Here is a 12,099-nt window from a genome sequence, read left to right as displayed (position 1 = left end):
CCAATTTTTCCCAGTTATCTAATTGTTTTGGCCGTTTATTTGAATTAAGATTTATGTAAGTTCCATACATTTGTGATTGGTTGATATGTCTTAAGGCTTTATTTATTTATTTTTTGAAAAGATTTTATTTTTGAGAGAGTCTGAGTGAGCATAAGCAGTGCAGAGAGGCAAAGGCAGAGGGAGAAGACTCCCATTGAGCAGGGAGCCCAATGTGGGGCCTGATCCCAGGGCCCTGAGATCATGACCTGAGCCGAAGGCAGATGCTTAACGACTGAGCCACCCAGGCGCCCCTTTCTTTCTCTCTCTCTTTTTAATGTCTAGGTTCCCCATCTTTTTTCTTTGATACTTATTAGAAAACTTAGATATTTGTCCTGGAGAGTTTCCCAGGGTCTGGATTTTGCTGATGTGGTGTCATTTAACATGTAACTCTGTCCCCAGAGGACACCATAGGTCTAGAGAATTTATGATATTCAGTGATGCTTTATTATTATTCTTATTATTTTTAAAGATTTTATTTATTTATTTGATAGAGACAGTGAGAGAGGGAACACAAGCAGGGGGAGTGGGAGAGGGAGAAGCAGGCTTCCTGCCGAGCAGGGAGCCTGATGAGGAGCTTGATCCCAGGACTCTGGGACCATGACCTGAGCCGAAGGCAGACGCTTAATGACTGAGCCACCCAGGTGCCCTTATTATTATTTTTTTAATTGGCAAACATGTTTTAGGCAAGACATGAGAATGTTTTGATGTCTTGGCCAAGTTGTATTTGTATAAAGGAATAACAGATTCAAGTGGTTTTTTTCATGTGAGTTCAAGTCTATAGATGAGGAAGCATGTTGCATTGAAGCATAGATTCTTCAACCTATTCTTCCTTAAGTAGTGTAGACATACCTGGTTTTGTTTTTTCACCTCACCAGAAAGTATTTTTTTTTTTTTTAAGATTTTATTTATTTATTTGATAGAGTACAGGCAGAGAGAGATGGAGAAGCAGGCTCCCCGATGAGCGGGAGCCCAATGAGGGGCTTGATCCCAGGGCCCTGAGATCATGATCTGAACTGCAGGCAGATGCTCAACTGACTGAGCCACCCAGGCACCCCCTCACCAGAAAGTTAAGTAGCTTATTAAGCAGGAAAAAATTGGCTGCTGTAAACCTGGTAAGGTTGCATTGCATTTATATTATTATTTATGCTCCTTGCTGGGAGAAGGATTATCTACAAAGTGGTATATGGTTATATCTTGGGAGAAAAGCTAGAGTTGGGTTGCCTTGGTACAAAGTATGTCAGACCAAGATGTTTGGATCAAACTTATATACCTTCTTTGCTTTCTTGATACATAAGAATTATTAAAGACCTAATTATTTTAAAAAATTTATTGTAGAGGCAGATTGTGTGAGTTGGGGGAGGGTCAGAGGAAGAGGAAGAAAAGTAGATTCCTGGCTGAGTGTGGAGCCTGACTGAGGGCTCGATGTCATGACCAATCATGACCTGAGCTGAAATTAAGAGTTGGACGCTTAATTGACTGAGCCACCCAGGTGCCCCAAGAATTCTTGACTTACATGAAACTGAGAATTTTCATACTGATTGTCTTGTGAGCAATTAACAGTTGTTTGCTTATTTTATTTGCTTGATTATATAAAACATTAAAATTGGAAATATAAACCTTGTGGGTTGTATAATTCTACTTCTTAGAAACAAGGAAGGCATCTACACTCTTCCTTCTTCAGACTCTTAGATAGTGGGATAATTGTAGTGTCTAAAGTTCATGAGTAGGTGATAGAATTTAATAGTAAACGTCGACTTCTCCACTTAAAAAAAACCAACAAACTAAAAACCCCCAAAACCAACAAAACCAAAATCCAAGGATTTAGGATTGGTCTTAGATAAGAACAACATCCAGTTAGTAGTAACATAAAATAAAAAGCGTTAATGTAGAGATACCCCTATATTCAAAATACAGCACTTTTAAAAGTTTAGTCACCTTGGCTCAGTCAGTGGAGCTTGTGACCCTTTATCTGGAGTCTTGAGTTTGAGTCCCATATTGAGAGTAGAGTTTACTTAAAAAAGTTTAGTCACCTTAAAACACCTCTTCTTGCAGGTACAAGTACAGTTTACTTAGTGAAGGTGAATTTTAAGTGAGACATAATTCCCTATGAAACTTTTTTTCTTGATCCTGAAATTCCATTGACGAACAGAAATAAAATTTGATCAATTGGTTTTTTCCTTTGAGTGTCAAGTATACCAAATTTTAAGCAGCTCTGTCCAACTGAAAAATGTGAATTATGTATGCAATTTTAACTTTTCTAGTAGCCACAGTAAGAAGTAAAAAGTAACAGGTAAAATTAATACTAGTATTTTATACAATTCAGTATATCTAAAATTTTAATCTTTTAACATGTGGTCAGTATTAAAAATTGTTGAGAAATCTATTTTTAAAATTATTTATTTTAGGGAAAGTGAGCATGAGCACGGGGAGGAGCAGAGGGAGAGTGACAAGTGGACTCTGTGCTGAGCGCAGAGCCTGACATGGGGCTTGATCCCATGACCCCAGGATCATGACCTGAGCTGAAATTGAGTAGGATGCTTAACTAAGCCACCCAGGCACCCCTTTTGAGAAATTAAAAATTTTTTTTGTACTAAGTCTTCAAAATCTGTTATACTTTATACTTACAGAATACATCAAGTCAAACTGGATTAGCCACATTTCCAGCCTCGTGCAGCTAGTTGCTATTCCATTGGACAGAGTTGTTTTAATACAGACAGCTTTTAAAATCACTTTTTAAAAATAAGTCTTGCTGGGGGCGCCTGGGTGGCTCAGCCGGTTAAGCGTCTGCCTTCGGCTCAGGTCATGATCCCAGGGTCCTGGGATCGAGCCCTGCATCGGGCTCCCCGCTCAGCGGGAAGCCTGCTTCTCCCTCTCCCACTCTCTCTGCTTGTGTTCCCTCTCTCGCTGTGTCTCGCTGTCAAATAAATAAAAAATCTTAAAAAAAAAAAAAAAAAAGTCTTGCTGGAAAAAATGTATTGGTATTTATAAAATTAATTTAACTGGAAAAACATGGGAATGAGTAATTTTCTTTGCTTTTTTTTTTTAGGGAATGATTAATTTTCAATGTGACTCAAACATTATTAGAGATTTTGTATCTGAATATTCCCTTGTGATCACCCTAATTTTCAAGGAAGATACATGTAATTTGCTATATTGTGTTAATGTTGTACTTTTGAGTTATACGGGCAGTGAGCTTTTTATTTAAATAGTAACTCCCTAATGTTCAACTGCATGTGTTTCGGTGGTTGGTTGAAATACTGGTGGTGACTTTTTTGTTTAAAGACCCAGTTTCAGGGCCACCTGGGTGGCTCAGTTGTTAAGCGTCTGCCTTTGGCTCAGGTCATGATGCCAGGGTTCTGGGATCGAGCCCTGCATCGGGCTCCTTGCTCCGCAGGAAGCCTGCTTCTCCCTCTCCCACTCCCCCTGCTTGTGTTCCCTCTCTCGCTGTGTCTCTCTCTGTCAAATAAATAATTAAAAATCTTAAAAAAAAAACAACAAACCCAGTTTCAGATTCAGATTGAAGACTACAGAAATCTTTAGCTATTCAGGAATTAAGGATCAGTTTGTACTGTATTAACTCAACTATTTTAGAACACTGTTCTGTTGTATTGCCTTGCACATGTCCTAAGGAAGTGTAAGAACTTTGACTGTATTTCTCCATTGATGGGACATTTCTCCTACAAGAGAGATAGGAGTGTGTACTGCAAACATTAGTAATAGGAACAGCACACAGAAGAACATTTAGCCTTTCTTGGACTCTGCCAGCCTATACTATACCCTTGGCTTTGGTCAAGTTTTCATCCATACACTTAGGGCTGTAGACTGTTCTACATAGATGAAGATAAGGTGTGCAACTTTAAAACATATATACACTTGTTTTATTTAAAGGGACTAAAACACGGATGTGGTTCCCATGGTGATCTGGGAGTTAGGGGATGACAGAAGAATCACTTCAGATTTTCATTTCCAACTTTTTTTCATTCATTCCTTGTTTAAGCAATGTTGCTTAAATCGCTCATAATGAGCCAGGCAATTTGCTAAGCACTTGAATATGCAACAGTGAATAAGACAGAAATAATTTAGCCCTCATGGGATTTGCCCTGATAAATGAATATCAGTGGTCCCCAGACTTAAGTGTATGTAAATCTACATTTCTCCAGCCCACCTCAGAGATTCTGATTTAGGAGGTCTGCATTGGGGCCCTGAAATTCTCATTTTAAGAAACCCTCTTGGTTCTAATGTAGATGGTCCCATAGACCACACTTGGAATAACATCTCTTTATCTGTATGGTTGAGGGGACATCATACTTTGTCCTCTTTTCCTTTCTTCCATCCAGTATTCAGTTCACTAGGACCTGGCATCCTCCTTAACTGTTGGAACAAATATGTGTTTTTTTTGTTTTGTTTTTTAAAGATTTCATTAATTTATCTACAGAGCAAATGAGAGAGCACAAGTAGCAGGGAGAAGGAGAGAGAGAGAAGCAGGTTCCCCACTGAGCAGGGAGCCTGATGTGGGGCTGGATCCCAGGGCCCTGAGATCATGATCTGAGCAGACATTTAACTGACTGAGCCACCCAGGCGCCCCTTTAACAGAGATTCTTAACTTGAGGTTAAGATTTACTGATTTACGGATTTACTCCATGTTGCTCCCTCCTTCTTGTTTTTACTGACACTTTTTTAAGACTGCCCTAAAATGTCTGATTTCTTCTAGGCTGTAAAATCTTTGGGGGAGAAAGCACTGATGTTACAGAGTTAGTTAGAACTGTTGAAATCTAGAACTGGTTTCTCTTGCTTTATCTTAGGTTATACTACAGGTTGGAAATAAGGCTGATGTCCCCCTTAACAATAAGTAAGGTTTATTTTATAAAACAAAACCAAAAAAATCTAAAGCCATCCATGATTCTCCCAGCTGGAGTGTGTAATGGTCCCTTTTACTGGGTCTCTGGGTGCTTCGTAGTTTTCTCTACAAATTTAAGGCTAGGTCTTTGAGCATGCTACAGCTTTATATGAGAAAATAACATAAGAGAATCCTTGAGTCAGAGGCTTTGATAAGAGACTATCAAGTCAGTGATGAGGCAAGGTTATGCCAGTTGCTACTTTTCACCAGCAAAGTGTATTAAACTTTTTTAAAAATTGAGGTGGACCAGGGCACCTGCGGGGGGAGTGGGGGGGCGCTCAGTCGTTAAGTGTCTGCCTTCGGCTCAGGTCATGATCCCAGGATCCTGGGATCGAGCCCCACATTGGGCTCCCTCCTCAGCGGGAAGCCTGCTTCTCCCTCTTCCACTCCCCCTGCTTGTGTTTCCTCTCTCGCGGTCTCTCTGTCAAATAAATAAATAAAATCTTAAAAAAAAAAAATAGAGGTGGACCTTTTATAGAGCCACTTCTTAAAAAATCAGAAATGATATATATACATATATAAAATATTGAATGCTATTACTAATATAAGTAATTAGCAATACTGAATTTGGCCGGGTTGAACAAGTTCCTTTTTGGGTATAGATTGAATTGGTTGGTACAGCTGGAATTAAAGTGTGCAGCTGGTACAGAGTGCCTCCAAGTGGTGGGTCAAAGAGGCCACACTATACTGCTCTAAATCCACAGGTTTGGCTTTTTTTTGGAAAATGACTGGTCGAAATGTGGACCATGTGTCCTATTTCTTTGCCTAAGAAAACAAGGCAGAGAGAAACCTGTTACAAGTTAGATTTGGTTTTCTTTTCCTGCCTTCTGCTGGTGTTAGCCTGTTAGATTGTGATTAGAGCCTCAGTCTTTGTTATGAGGAAATCAGTGATTTCCTTGATTTGTATAAGTGTTGGTAGAAAGAAAGGGGTGCAACAGAGCCTTATGTGGGAAATAAGGTGAAGAAAATGTACACTCAGGATGTGTAGGTAATTTGGACAGAAGGTTGCAAGTCTAATACATTTTTGTTTCTTGCATTAGGACTTACCTGTGAAATGACTGGCTTCCTAAGCGCCTGGGTGCCTGTGTATGCAGTTGAGTTAGCCAAGTTTTCAGCATTGTTGCCTTCCTTTCTTGTTATTAATATGTAACTTTGTCCATTTAATGTCACTATTGAGTCTTGATATGTAAATGATCATTTTTTGGTTTAAAGCTGTGGGATAAAGTGAAAATTTTGCATAGGATTAGCCTATATTTGACCTTGAGGGTGTAATAAAAATTACAGCCTGTAATCTTTCTGAAGTCATTTGATGTGGTTACATTGTTGGTTGGATTATAAGTGAAATCAGTGATTGAATATATAACGTAGTTAAGAGAGTAAACTCTGGAGCCAGAATGCCCGGAGATGGATGCTGACCCTGCTACACATGAGCAGTGTCTATTTGGACAGGTTAAACTTATGCTTTGTTTCCTAATCCATAAAATGCTGCCTGAGAGGGTTGAATGAGGTAACAGACACTGTCTTAGGCAGTGTGGCTGCTATTACAAAATACCACAGACCGGGTAGCTTAAACAACAGACATTTATTTATCACCTTTCTAGAGGTTGGGAAGTCCAAGATCAAGGTGCAGGCAGATGCTTTCTGTTCTTGGTAAGAGCCCTCTCTTCCTGGCCTGTGGAGAGACGCCTTCTTGCCTTGCCTTCTTGCTGTGGCTCACATGGCCTCTCTTCAGCATGTGCCAGGGAAGGAGCACTGGTCTCTCTTCTTGCAAAGATAGGGATCCTGGGGCGGCCGGCGGGCTTAGAAGAGCATGCAACTCTTGATCTTGGGGTTGTGAGTTGGAGCTCCATGTTCAGTGTAGAGATGACTTAAAAAAAAAAAATCTTAGAGAAAAAAAGGAGTAATTCTCCATCCTCATGACGTCATCCAACTAAGCCTGAGTACTTTCCCAAAGGCCCAGCTTCCTAATACCATCATGTTGGAGGTTAGGGCCGCAGCATAGGAATTTTGGGAGGTGAGGGGACACAAACGTTCCATCCACAACAGCATTTCCTTGTTTATATTCTTATCTGCTGTCAAACTTTACAGTGAAGAAACGATGCAAATAAGAAAGACACGTGGCAACAACCTAGTAATCTAAAATTTGAATTGGAAGTAATCCACATGAATACATGGTTTATTTCTCTTTCAAACAAATTGTCTGTTTTCCAGCTGTGGCCTAGGAGCAATGACCAATGACCACCCTAATAATAATGAGCACTCTATTTTTTAATTTTATTTTAAAGATTTTATTTATTTATTTGAGACAGAGAGAATAAGAGAGACAGAGAGCACATGAGAGGGGGGAGGGTCAGAGGGAGAAGCAGGCTCCCTGCCGAGCAGGGAGCCTGATGCGGGACTCGATCCAGGGACTCCAGGATCCTGACCTGAGCCGAAGGCAGTCGCTTAACCAACTGAGCCACCCAGGCGCCCAATAATGAGCACTCTAGTGACTAGAGTGTGTCTCACTGTATTATTTCTGACTAATAGGGACTAGCAGTTTATGTAGAAAAAGCTGATTGTAGAGGGGCTAGGAAGTATACCAGTTGAACGTAGATTCTCACGTCATAATAGAAAGCAAAGGAGCTCTCAGAGACTGTTGGAGTCCTGTCACAAGATGCAGGAGTGAATATGAAGAAGCTTGCACTGACTGGCCAAAGATGGGGCAATTTGAGCATCAGAAGGAATTAATGCAATGGATTTATGCACCCAAAATACCTATGACTCTGAATTTATGATGATACTGAAAAGAAATAAACATTTGGTTATCTTAGGACAATGCCAGAGCATCAGCTCATCATTCTGAAAAGTATGAAATAGCAGTGTCTCCTGAAAGAAGAAATGGAGATGAGGATTTGCATGAAACTGATTTATTTTGGACATGATTTCAGGAAGCAAGAGTTGAGGGAATGGGGAGAGGTAATGGGGAATTCAGAAAAGCCAACGAAAGGTGCTTTATTGAGATTGCCATAAGGACATGGGACCTTAGAGAAATGTATAGAATGCCTCCCAGATGAAGATGGGCATTTATCTCCTGGCTAGTTCCCTTCCCTTGTAAACTGTGGATTGTCCTGAGGGTTTCATCTCTCCTTTGCTTCCAGACTCTTCCTGTACTCTTCGGAGGCTTTGGAGAAAGCCCTGAGGTAAAACAGAGATGCGTAAGGTGTGTGCTTAGGGGTGGAAGGAGGCAGGGCAGCCTCACTGTGCATGGGCCTGTCTACCACAGCTGTGGATGCAATCGGAGGTGAGTGAGGGGATGTGAGAAGGAGCACAACACCATCTGCAGAAGGGAAAGAATCAAGTATTTTTTCTGTCTTCACTCTACTGGCTGTACTTTAGAGTATCCAGATATTTAACAAGGGAAAGTTGTTCTTCATGGAAGAACTGGAGCTGAATAAAAAAAATTCAGAAGACATGGTAAAATGAGAAAACTACTTTCAATCTTGAATGAAATAATGGAATTAGGCAGTGATCGTTGGTGATTGCAACATCACAGGGAGACAGTTAGAAACCGACATCTCCTGGAAATACAAGTCCCTTTTTCTTTCTTTCTTTTTTTTTTTTTAAAAATATTTATTTATTTGACAGACAGCACAAGCAGGGGAAGTGGCAGGCAGAGGGAGAAGCAGGCTTCCCGCTGAGCAAGGAGCCCAACGCGGGGCTCGATCCCAGGACCCTGGGATCATGACCCGAGCCGAAGGCAGCCACTTAACTGGCTGAGCCACCCAGGCGCCCCTTTTTTTTTTTTTTTTTTAAGTTTCATTTATTTAATCTTTACCAACGTGGGTCTTGAACTCAGGACCCTGAGTTCAAGAGTTGGCTGCTCCTCCGACTGAGCCAGCCAGGTGCCCCCAGTACAAGACACTTACTTGTGATATATTGTCTTTCCCCAAACAAGCGACAACAACAAAAAACAAATTGAATCTTCAGATCTAATTACAGAGGGACAGAGGAGAATATTAAACACCATCATGGGGCTATAATTAGCAAAATCTGGGCAGTGAGAAACTATAGGACAAATGACAAGTTGCAAGGTAAAAAAAGGGAAACAAGTGTGGATTATGAGACTAGAATCATAATCAACCAAATGCAATATATGGCTCTTCTGGGATACTGATTGAACAAACTTAATTTTTTTTTTTAATTGGAGAACTTGACTAGATAATATGAAATTTTTGTTCATTTTTAAGGGCTGATAATAGTATTTTGCCTACTTAAAATCCATTTCATTTATTTAGATTTTTTAAAGAGTGTATTTTTGAGAGCACGAGCACAAGCAGGAGGGGGGAGGGGAGAGGCATAGGGAGAAGCAGACTCCCCGATCAGCAGGGAGACTCGATCCCAGGACCCTGAGACCATGACCTGAGCCGAAGGCAGACGTTTAACCGACTGAGCCACCCAGGTGCCCCTAGATTATAACAAATTTTAATTTAACTATCAGTTGCATGCTTTTCAGGTGCCAAGCACTGTTCCAGGTTCTAAACACAACAGAGAATGAGATGGCCTAATTAATTAGTTTCTGTTCTAAGGCATGTATATCCTATTGTTATTTAGGTGTGCTTTAGGTGGAGGTAGAACACCAACTCACTTTGCCGATAGTTAAACTGAACTTGAGTGATTAGGTAATCATATGGTAGAAACATATCTGTATCTATTTTCTTGACTCTTAACTATTTAGAATCAAACCTAAATATAACCTAATTTTAAAAGCTGGGATGGGAGATCAGTGAAGCAGTTGATGGTCCTTTTTTCTTTTTTTAAATATGAACGAACTTGATTTACTTGTATAATTTTTTTAATAGAATTTAAATTTGTTTTGTTTGTTTAAAATAATCTCTACACACAATGTGGGGCTCAAACTCATGACCTTGGGATGAAGAGTTGCATGCTCTACCACCTGAGCCAGCCAGGCACCCCTGGATTTACTTGCATAGCTAGGGAAAATCTAAAACATAATACTGAGCAAAAAAAAATGACTTGCGAAATTTATATGCAGTAAATTTATCTATAAAAATAAGGAATGCAGGATGCCTGGGTGGCTCGGTTGATTGAACATCCAAGTCTTGATTTCTGCTCAGGTCGTGATCTCGGGGTGGTGGGGTTGAGCCCCAAATCAGACTCTGCTCTCAATGAGGAGTCTGCTGGAGATGCTCGCGCTCTCTCTCTCTCTCTGCCCCCCCCGCCCCTCCTCCCACTCACACATGCGCATGTGCACGTGCTCTCTCTCTCTCTCTCTTGCTTTCTCAAATAAATTCTAAGAAAAAATTTCACGAATTTGCGTGTCATCCTTGCTCAGGCCAGGTTAATCTTCTCTGTATCACTTCAATTTTAGTGTATGTGCTGCCGAACGGAGCACGCAGGTTGTGCATAGCCAACTCGTTAAGTGCAGCAGAGGGATGGATGTTCTCAAGGACTTCCCACATCAGAAGTTTGTGTTTATGTGCTGGATGGTTAGAATTCATGCCTTTTCTTGGTCTCTTTTAATGCTGAGCCTTTTGGGTCTTGTACTGTTGAGAAGGGAGCATGGGGTTAGGAGCAGGGGAGAAACTGCAGAGGTTAAGATAAGTTACTGGTAAGTGGGAAAGAACAACTCTAGATGTGAAAACACTAACTATATGAAAATAATCTGATGTTTGTCTAAAATGAAACTTGAGAGAATCAGATAATGGAAATTGGACAGCCATTTAAGGGAAATAATTAGTTTGGAGCGACTTTCAATAAGTAAATGGGTGTTGGATATACATTTTGAAGAATGTGTTGGGAAAACATGACTAATGGATTACTTCTAATGTACAAAAGATGGTATTCTATTTAAAGAATTTCTTGGGAGCCCTGTGAAGTGGTATTTATTTTTGAGATATGAATAATCTGCTAGTTGACCTAAACTCTGTATGTACCCTTGTATGTGTACTTTTGAGGGAAAATTTTGATAATATATATACCGAGGAAAGAGTCAAAGGGGATGAATACTTAGTTTCTTTTTTTTTTTTTTACATTTTTTATTCTTATGTTAATCCCCATACATTACATCATTAGTTTTAGATGAAGTGTTCCATGATTCATTGTTTGTGCATAACACCCAGTGCTCCATGCAGAATGTGCCCTCCTCAATACCCACCACCAGGCTAACCCATCCTCCCACCCCCCTCCCCTCTAGAACCCTCAGTTTGTTTTTCAGAGTCCGTCGTCTCTCATGGTTCGTCTACCCCTCCGATTTCCCCCGCTTCATTCTTCCCCTCCTGCTACCTTCTTCTTCTTCTTTTTTTTTCTTAACATGTATTGCATTATTTGTTTCAGAGGTACAGATCTGAGATTCAACAGTCTTGCACAATTCACAGTGCTTACGAGAGCACATACCCTCCCCAGTGTCTATCACCCAGTCACCCCATCCCTCCCACCGCACCCCCCACTCCAGCAACCCTCAGTTTGTTTCCTGCGATTAAGAATTCCTCATATCAGTGAGATCATATGATACATGAATACTTAGTTTCTTAACACTGCGCTGCTAATCCCTACTGACGGGTGCTTGAATAAAACTTAGTACTTGCAGGGGTGCCTGAGTAGCTCAGGTCATGATCTCGGGGTCCTGGGATTGAGCCTCCAGTTGGGCTCCCTGCTCAGCGGGGAGCCTGATTCTCCCTCTCCCTTTGATGCCCGCCCGCCCCCGACTTGTGCTCTCTCTTGCTCTGTTCTCTTTCTCTGCTCTCTCTGCTCTGCTCTGTCTTGCTCTGCTCTCTCTGTCTCTCGGCTCTGCTCTCTCGCTCTGCTCTCTCTCTCTCTTTGCTTTGCTCTGTCTCTCTCGCTCTGCTCTCTCTTGCTCTGCTTTGCTCTGTCCCTCTCTCTTGCTCTGCTTTGCTGTCGCTCTCTTGCTCTGCTTTGCTCTGTCCCTCTCTCTCGCTCTGCTTTGCTCTGTCTCTTGCTCTGCTCTCTCGCTCTCTCAAATAAAATCTTAAAAAAAAAAACCCACAAAACCTTAGTACTTGCATATGTGTACTTGCATGCGTGTGGTAAATCTTATTCCTTGGTTACCCAGGGTAAATATTACACAATGTTGAGTAACTTTTCTGCTAGCTAAAGCAATATATAGCGATTGTGTAATTTGTATATTAGACCTCTTAGTAGAG

General features: G+C 40.9%; 1 protein-coding gene and 1 non-coding gene across 3 annotated transcripts in view; one reads left to right on the top strand and one right to left on the bottom strand.

Moving 5' to 3' along the window:
• IGF2BP3 (insulin like growth factor 2 mRNA binding protein 3) overlaps window positions 1–12,099 on the top strand; it is a 152,099-nt gene that overhangs the window by 33,193 nt on the left and 106,807 nt on the right. The gene's annotated exons all lie outside the window — the stretch shown is intronic.
• On the bottom strand, window positions 10,221–10,331 carry LOC118021413. The gene has a single exon (XR_004682159.1). It is a non-coding gene; the product is annotated as a U6 spliceosomal RNA (small nuclear RNA).

Source organism: Mirounga leonina, unplaced genomic scaffold (assembly GCF_011800145.1).
Source record: "Mirounga leonina isolate KUSES-001 unplaced genomic scaffold, KU_Mleo_1.0 Mir_174, whole genome shotgun sequence".
Lineage (NCBI taxonomy): Eukaryota > Metazoa > Chordata > Mammalia > Carnivora > Phocidae > Mirounga > Mirounga leonina.
This window is presented reverse-complemented; position numbering and strand designations above follow the sequence as displayed.